We start from the raw sequence: 8,451 nt of genomic DNA on the forward strand, positions 1-8,451 counted from the left end.
CCACTTCGTCTCCCATATATGGTAACATACCAACATGTAGTCTGATTGGTGGTCTCACGTTACAACGTCATGAGGGATGTTGTCATCTACACGTATAAACAGGTTGCCTTAAGGTTTTTTTTTTCCCCCTTCCTTAGGGAAGGGTCTCTACCACAAGAGACAGCACAAGTGAGGAAGGGGCAGAGAGAGACAAAAACACAGTGAGAGATTTCCAAGCAGGCTCTGTACCACCAGTGCAGACCCCGATGGGGGGCTCAAACTCACAAACCCACAAGATCATGACCTGACCCAAAGTCAGACACCCCAGTGAATGAGCTACCCAGGCACCCCAAATTTCTCTTACAATTTAAATACAAACATTATCCTCAGTCTAAAATTATGCACCAGAAAAAAAAAATTTTCATGCAAGTGGTAACTCTAACATTTATCTAAATAGAATTCACATTTTAGTTTTTTAATAACTGTGTTTCTTAAAATAAAAAGCATTTGGAATGCTTGAAAAATAGGAATGTATATAAGCCGTCATCTTCATAAGCCTTCAAAACTCTAGTCACATTTATTCAGTGATTTTATGATAAATTTATACAAATGTAACTATATTCTTTAAGACCCTACTGATTATAAATCTTAATTTGGTGAAAATTCTGTATTGAAAATGTTAGGACTTCAATGTTTTTAAATATGACAAACTTCCATCTGTATACAATATCAAAAAATAGAACCAAGAATTTATTAATCCTTAAATTTATACATAAAGTAATACTTCTGCTTTATCAAAAATGCAGAAGAAGTGACTCAATAGGAGGGATATATTTAAGGATTTAAATTTAAGGAGAATAAATTTGAAAAAAAAATTGAAGTCATAGCTCCCCAACTTCTTTCCTTCCTTTCTACAATAATTTATAGGAATCTTTATTACATACAACACTGTATTTGATTAGATTTAGGCATCAACTTCTGTTCCAGCTTTGTCCATAAACTGCTGTGAGATCTTGGAAAAATCACTTCACTTTTCTGTGTAAGTAAGTGATTGAATTTGATGATTAGTATAAATTTATTTTTATCTTCTCAATGACTTAACAATAGATACTTTAGGGAAAGTGGCTTAGAGAAACAAAAGCAATTCATTTGTTAAGCATATTTTTATCAGTAAGTCAGCAATCAAATAGATAACTGGTTAAAATTGGGTTAGCTTACATCATGATTAAGAGTTATGACCACCTGAGTGTTTGGGATCAGCTAATTGATTCATCAGTAACCTAGAAATGCTATTTCAAATGATCACAGGATCTGCATTTAATTTCACCTTGTTTACAGAATCCTCTCCCAACCTACATTCAACAACATTCAACAGGACTAGTTAATTCCAAATTTACTAAAAATCAAGCCAGAAACTTTATTTTTACTTTTAAATAATATGGGTTTAGTGTTGGGGTGTCTGGGTGTCTCAGTCGGTTAAGTGTGCGACACAGGATTTTAGCTCAGGTCATTGTCTCACAATTTCGTGGGTTCAAACCCCTATGTCTGGCTCTGTGCTGGTGGCATGAAACCTGCTTGGAATCCCTCTCCCTCTCTTTGTGTCCCTCCCCCAACTCTTTTTTCTTTTTTTAAATATGGGTTTAATATTTACTGAGAAGAAGGTTTCTTTTAATTGCTTGGTTACATATGTATTTATACTATTTTTACAGCAATACGGAAACAAATGCTAAATGACAGTTATTTACATTTAGCTGTTAGTTTAAACTAGATTTTTTGTTAACTTTAAAATCTATCCCCCAATTTTTTTGGTAACAGTTAATTAGCAGAAACACGGTATTATATTCACTACAAAAAATTTACCCTGATTTAGGAATGTCAAGGTTTTAGCCTGGTTCTGAGGGGAGAATAAAACATTTGAGAAGTTTTCTTCCCCTGGAAGAAATGTGAATTATTCTGCGTCATAATGACAGTATAGAGAATTTTCTTTTGTACTGTTTAGGAAAGAACACATAACTGGAATGAACATATTTAATTAGTGAGTTGGCACTCTCAAAGAGGGAGGCTTATGAAAAACAACGTTGTAAACATCAGCAGTAATGGAACTATATTAAAATTTAATGAACTTCAATTCATGGCAGAGGAAAACTGTTATCTGATATATGTTTCTGAAAATTCTTTATCTCCCATTATTTACTGTGTATGAATCTATATGACAAATTAAGGCATCCTTCACAAGTACTTGAAGAGGGAAAAGAAGAGGAAACTTTATAGTTCTCTGGTATGCACAGGAGACATAAATTACAAGATTTTAAAATTTACTGGTGAAAAGATCAGCAGAGAGGGGCTGTCCATAGATATTTCTTCGAGAAAGGCAAATTTACTTTGGCAAGCCTATGCTCTCTGTCAAGCACTCTATTAGATTCATTCACACTTAGTAACTCATTTTCCCTTCACTATAACCCTGCCAGAAATATTTTTGCGGACAAATTGAAACCTCCAGAAACAGTTTACACCAGTCTTATTTTATCTGTATGGTTGCTAAGCTTTCATATCATGATAACCTAAGAAACAGAAATGAGTTTGAGAGATTAAGGTGACAAGCTTTCAGTAAGAAAGGGGAAAAAAAAAAAAGAAAAGATTTCCAGTTTTTCACTCTCTGTAATTTGCTTGCTTGAAACCTTCCCTTTTGGTCTCTTCCAGTCATAGAGCTCTCCCTTTCTCTAGGGTTCCTTCTTTCTTCCTATTGTAAGGCAACCATTTTCGAGCTGCATTCTGTATCAAGTTCCAAACATCAAGTAAGTTGGGCTCAGGGAAAATGATGCATAAAGATGACTGCTAGACCTATCTCTAGCATGGCTGAAACACTCCTCAGTTTTTTTACACTAAGCTATATACTGTTAGTATGACATAGGTGGTCTGTTCAAGATCTCAGATTTCCTGAAAACTCCAATATCCACATGCTGAAAAGTTCCCCAAATCTAAAATATAAATAGAGAGGTTTGTTACTCATATATAGTAAATTAAGTTACATCTATAAATGAAATCAACTGGAGAGAGAGTTTCAAGTACTGACTTGGCTAAACATTAGAATAACTTCATGAATTTTAAAAAAGCAATACACTAAAATCCAGCCGTGCTAATTAAATCACAGTCTCTGAGGGAGATGTGTGGCTATCAGCAAGTTTTCTTAAATTTCTAGGGAGACACTAATGCTCAACCAAGTTTGAGAGCTACTGATATTCAATCAGAAGAGATTATCTATCCTTTAGAAATTCCAACATTTAAAAACTGTACTGAAGATGATTAACAGATAAAGTATGGAAATCAAGGGGTAAGATGGTTTAAATAAGTAGGAATTAGGAAACAGAGACTCAAAGTATAACCAATTTTCTTGAGTTTACAGTGTTGGTTGTTTAAAAATATATGCAGAGTTTTTAAAGAGAAGACAGATTTTTAACATATATAAATGCTGATGGGAAAGATCCAGGAGAAAGGGAGAGACGGGTCATGGAAGAAATGGGAAAATCCATCCCTAAAGTCTGAGACTAAATGAAGAGTCAAGATCCCTAGAAGAAAAAATGTACACTGTAAAAAAGAATGTCTCCCTTCCTGTAATGTAAGAAAAATAGAAAATATGAGTCTAAAAGTGCATGCACAAAATTTAGAGAAGGTGAGAGCAATCCAAGAAGATAACTTCTCTGTTTCCTCTACATTTGGATCTAATACTACCTGGGGGGGGGGACAAAAGTGAACCTGCCTTACAAGTAATAAATATCCTCTAGGTTACTAACAGACTTAATTCCTGAAACAATTCAGTGAGATAGGTACTCTCATCCTTAGTTACAAATCAAGACAACAGAGGCAGAGAGAGGTTAGGTAACTTGCCCCAAATCACAGGGGCAAAATGGTCTATAAATGGGACTCTGGGGCATGAGCCTCCACATTACCACATTGTCTGTCACCTAAGGTTCCCCGCCACTGAAGAGACTAGTGTGAGGCCCTCTCTTGTGTTATCAGACAAGCCTCCCTCTGATTATGCTCTTTAATTTATTCACCTTAAGAAAGTTACTTAACCTTTTTCACACTCGATTCTATTACTAGCAAAATGGAAATAATAGAACCTTCCTCAGAGAACTGTTGGCAAGAGAAATTGAATTCCATTTCATCATATAGATATTTCTGTAATTCCAACTTGGCAAGGTACAGTTCTAAGTACTGAGGGCTACAGCGTCAGTGGAAAAGACCAATTTTCTTCACAGAGTTTCTGTCTTAATAGAAGAGAAGCAGCAGCAACAAATGCACAAATTCCATGGACTGGAAAAGATTTGTCTGAATCCCCAAAACTTACACCTTTAGAGAAACATTAACCTCCGATCTCCTTCATTCTCAAGTTGTGTTTCTACTTTGCCAAGTTAGCCCTTTGGGGAAACATACTCCTTTATGTTCAAAACCACAGAGAGGAAGCATTTGTGGTATTGAAAAAGAGGCATCCTCTCAGGAAGCAAAATCGACAGTTCATATTTCAAGGTTTTTGGGAAAAGGTGATTAACAATAGCTAAAAGAAACTTGAGTTAGCTATATTAATTTCCCAACAAGTAGACTTTAAAAATCATTAGTGGACATAAGAAATACTATTCATAAAGATAAAGGAGGCTATCAAAATCTCAAATTTGTGTGGGGTACCTAGGTGGCTCAGTCTGTTGAGTGCCTGACTTCAGCTCAGGTCATGATCTCCTGGCTCATGAGTTCGACCCTCAGGTGGGGCTCTGGGCTGATAGCTCAGAGCCTGGAGCCTGCTTTCAATTCTGTGTCTCCCTCTCTCTCTCCCTCTGCCCCTCCACTGCTCACACTTTGTCTCTGTCTCAAAAATAAATGAAACATTAAAAAAAAATTTTTTTAATCTCAAACTTGTGTGAATCTTTTAACATGACCTCAAATACATAAAGCAAAAATTCATATAACTTAAAAGAAGAAACACATGTATCATCACTACAAAAGACTTCAACATAGCGTTAGCAATTCATCAAGAAGCTGTTAAGGACATGGAACATAAGTAAAAATATTGATTACATAAACAGAATTGTATTTCACATATTTAGCATACCACACTTCACAATGAAGATTTATATTTAAGTACAAATTAAATATTTAGTAACATTGGCAATATGTCATAATGGAGGAATCAACAAACTTCAAAGAATTTAAATTATTTAAAGTATGCTGACTAACCATAGTCAAAGTTAGGAATTACTTAAAACCAGAACAAGAACATGCAAGTGCACAAAAGAAACTTCCTAATTTCCTGGAAATTAAATATTTCTCTAAAAGATGCAAGAAACAAAGAAAAATTGAAACAAATTATAAAACTTTGAATTAAAACATTTCAACATTTGTGAGGAAAGAACATTTGTGAGATATAGCTAAAAAGCAAGATTTAGAGACCTGTTTGTAGCTTTATTTTTGAGACTTAGAGTAATAATTTGTTGTGCTATTTTGTAATACTTTAATCCTAAAGTCAATTCACTTATTTTATTTAAACAATTTACTGGGGCAGCTGGGTGGCTCAGCTGATTAATTGTGCAACTTCAGCTCAGGTCATGATCTCATGGTTCATGGGTTTGAGCCCCGCATCAGGCTCTGTGCAGACTGCTCAGAGCCTTGAACCTGCTTCTGATTTTGCATCTCCCTCTCTCTCTCTGGCTCCCCATCCCTGGCCTGTGTGTGTGCGTGCGCACTCTCTCTCTCTCTCAAAAAATTAACAAACATTAAAAACAAATTTAAACAATTTAAATTAAAAATAAAGATTTCACCCATTTCTCCCACCCTAAAACCCCTGGCTCCGGCAACCACTAATCTGTTCCACCTATTAGGTTTTTTTGTTTACTTGTTTGTTTTAAGACTCTACATTAAGAGACATCATACATGGGTGCCTGGGTGGCTCAGCTGGATGAGCATCTGGCCCTTGATTTTGGCTCAAGTCAAAATCTCATGGTTCGTGGAATCGAACCCTGCATCAGGCTCTAGTGTGACAGTGTGAAGCCTGCTTCAGGTTCTCTATCTCCCTCTCTCTCAGCCCCTCTTTCACTTTCTCTCTCTCTCCCAAAATAAATAAACATTAAAAAAAAAATCATACAGCATTTGTCTTTCTCTAATTTACTTCATTTAGCATAATACCCTTGAAGTTCATCCATTTTCACTCACGAAGAAAATAAGAGAGGATCCAAAAAATAAAAACAGAAATTAAAGAGATTTACATGTAATACCACAGAAGTACAAAGGATCATAAAAGCCTACTACAAATAATTATACACTAAATTAGACAACTCAGAAGAAATGGATACATTCCTAGACACATACAACCTACCAAGACTGAATCATGATGAAGTAGAAAAATTTAACAGATAGATTACTAGTAAAGAGATTGAATCAGCATTCAAAAATTTCCCAACAAATTAAATTCCAGGACCAGAAGACTTCACTGGTGAATTCTACCAAACATTTAAAAAAGAATAAATGCAAATTTCAAACTCTTCCGAAAACACAAAGAGGAGGGAACTTATCCAAACTCATTTGAACAGACTGATTACTAGTAAGGAGATTAAACAGCATTCAAAAACCTCCCAACAAATTACAGTCCAAGACCAGAAAGCCTCACTTGTGATTCTACATAACATTTAAAGAAGAATAAATACCAATCCTTCTCAAACTCTTCCAAAAATACAGAAGAGGAGGGAACTCATCCAAATTCATTTTATGAGGCCAGTGATTATGATACCAAAATCAGACAAGGATATGACAAGAAATGAAAATTATAGGCTGACATTCCTTAAAAACAGATATGCAAAAATCCTTAACAAAATATTAGCAAAATGAATTCAACTATTTAAATAATCATGTACCCTGACCAAGTAAGATTTATTCCAGAGATGCAGGGATGATTCACCATCTGCAAATCAGTTAATGTGATACACCACATTAACAAAATGTAGGATAAAAACTGCATGGTCATCTCTTTTTTTTCCAGATAGAACCATGGAGGATGGTAGAGAGAAGAAAAAGAAGGTTCCTGCTATGCCAGAAACCCTTAAGAAAAAGGGAAGGGATTTCACAGAGTTGAAGATCAAGTGTCTGAGAAGGAAGTATGCCCAAAAGATGCTTCAAAAGGAAATGAAGAAGCTCATCTGTGAAAAAGCTAAGCGTCACCACAAGGAACATAGGCAAATGTACACAACTGAGATTCAACTGGCTAGGATGGCAAGAAAAGCTGGCAACCTCTATGTACTTGGGGAACCCAAATTGGCATTTGTCATCAGGACCTTACAGCTATCGATAGTGTTGAGTCCAAAGGTTCAAAAGGTGTTGCAGCTTCTTCACCTTCACCAGATATTCAATGGCACCTGTGTTAAGTTCAAAGAGGCTTCAGTTAACATGCTAAGGATTATGGAACCATATAGAGCAACGGGGTTACCCAAACATGTAGTGAGTGAATGAATTGATTTACAAGTGTGGTTATGGCAAAATCAACAAGAAGCCAATTTCCCTGACAAATAACACATTGATTGCATGATCTCTTGGTAAAAACGGCATCATCTGCACAGAGGACCTGATTCATAAGATCTATACTGTTAAAAAAACATATCAAAAAAGCAAACAACTTCTTATGGTCCTTCAAATTATCTTCTCCTTGTGGGAGAATAAAGAAAAAGACCACTCATTTTGTAGAAGGTAAAGATGCTGGCACAGGGAAGATCAGACCAGTAAGATTATTAGGATGAACTGAGGTATCTGCTATGATTATTTTTATAATCTGGTCAGCTAATCAACAACTACTTTCAAATTGAAAAAAAAAAAAAAATCTATAGATCATCTCAATAAAAAAAGAACATGACAAAATTCAACATCTATTTATGATAAAAATTCTCAACCAAATGGGTATAAAGAGAAAACTTATATCAACATAATAAACACCATATATGACAAGTCCACAGCTTATATCATATTCAGAAGTGAAAAGCTGAGAAAGCTTTTCCTCTAAGATCAGGAACATATTTGCAACTTTAAATGCCCATATAGGAAAACAGAAAGCTTAAGAATAAATTATGTATGCTTTTCTTTCAAGTTGGAAAGAGAAAAGTGAATCAAATCTAAAAATATAAAAGAAAAATAATAAATCAATAAAATATAACTCAAACATTCAAAAATAGAAACCCTAAACTTTTTTAATTGTTTGTTATTTTTGTGAGAGAGACAGACAGACAGAGAGCAAGCAGGGAATGGGCAAGCAGAGAGAGGTAGACACAGAATCCGAAGCAGGCTCCAGGCTCTGAGCACCCAGGACACAGAGCGACATGGGGCTCAAACTCACTGACCGCAAAATCATGATCTGAGTTGTATTAGGCCGGCCACCCAACCGACTGAGCCACCCAGGAGCCACTAAACCCTAAACCTTTGAAAATACTAATAAAATTAACC

The 8,451-nt window shown here is 35.4% G+C and overlaps 1 pseudogene; it reads left to right on the top strand.

Annotated features, from left to right (window-relative positions):
- Nucleotides 1-7,011: 7,011 nt before the first annotated feature.
- Nucleotides 7,012-7,759, top strand: LOC121026782 (60S ribosomal protein L7-like; annotated as a pseudogene).
- The last annotated feature ends 692 nt before the right edge of the window (nucleotides 7,760-8,451 follow it).

The sequence above is a fragment of the Herpailurus yagouaroundi genome, unplaced genomic scaffold (genome assembly GCF_014898765.1).
Source record: "Herpailurus yagouaroundi ecotype Mexico unplaced genomic scaffold, PumYag 162465, whole genome shotgun sequence".
NCBI lineage: Eukaryota > Metazoa > Chordata > Mammalia > Carnivora > Felidae > Herpailurus > Herpailurus yagouaroundi.